The sequence below is a fragment of the Galeopterus variegatus genome, unplaced genomic scaffold (genome assembly GCF_000696425.1).
Source record: "Galeopterus variegatus unplaced genomic scaffold, G_variegatus-3.0.2 Scaffold19039, whole genome shotgun sequence".
NCBI lineage: Eukaryota > Metazoa > Chordata > Mammalia > Dermoptera > Cynocephalidae > Galeopterus > Galeopterus variegatus.
The window spans coordinates 10,018-10,907 of NW_007745150.1; the positions used below are offsets into that span (position 1 = coordinate 10,018).

At 39.9% G+C, this 890-nt stretch overlaps 1 pseudogene; it reads left to right on the forward strand.

Annotated features, from left to right (window-relative positions):
* The first annotated feature begins 314 nt into the window (after positions 1–314).
* LOC103583014 overlaps positions 315–890 on the forward strand; it is a 4,882-nt pseudogene continuing 4,306 nt past the window's right edge.

The following is an 890-nucleotide window of genomic DNA, read 5'->3' on the forward strand; positions in this document are numbered from 1 at the left end:
AAAAAAAAAAAAAAAAAAAAAAAAAAAAAAAAGATAATTTAAACAAAATAATAATATTAAGTACCACTGTTTTGAAAAAAAATTCCAGATAAAAAAATTAAGTAGTGAAGGATAAAGTTTATTGCCTATAATCAAAATGTTGGTAAGCTGTCAAGTAAGACTCCAAATGAAGCAGAACATTTTGAATGCAAACTGTCTACATTTGTCTTCACTAGTTTGCAATGAGCCTCTCCTGAGTTTCTCCCACTCCACCTTCTCAAGTTCTGTTGCTCAAATTTTTTTCTTTTTCTTTTTTTTTTCCTGAATCAAGGGCCATGGGACTGGAGGAAAGTAACCAGAGCTCTGTGACAACATTCACCCTCTTGGGCTTCTCAGAATTCCCAAACCTCCAAGCACCCCTCTTCCTGGTGTTCCTGGTCATCTACACAATCACTCTGGTGGGGAACCTGGGCGTGATTGTGATCGTGAGGATCAATCCCAAACTCCGTACACCCATGTACTTTTTCCTCAGCCATCTATCCTTTTTGGATATTTGTAATTCCTGTGTGTCTACACCCAAACTGCTGGAAATCTTACTTGTGGAAGACAGAACTATCTCCTTCACAGGATGCATGCTACAATTTTTCTTTGGCTGTGCATTTGTGATTACAGAAATGTTCATGTTGGCAGCGATGGCCTATGACCGGTTTGTAGCTGTTTGTAACCCCCTGCTCTACACAGTTGCTATGTCTCCTAAGCTCTGTGTTCTCCTGGTAGCTGGAACTTACACATGGGGTGGACTCGGTTCCTTGACACTCACATGTTCTCTTTTGGAACTATCCTACTGTGCATCCATAACACCATAAATCACTATGGCTGTGAATATTCTGCTGTTCTCTCTGTGTCCTGCT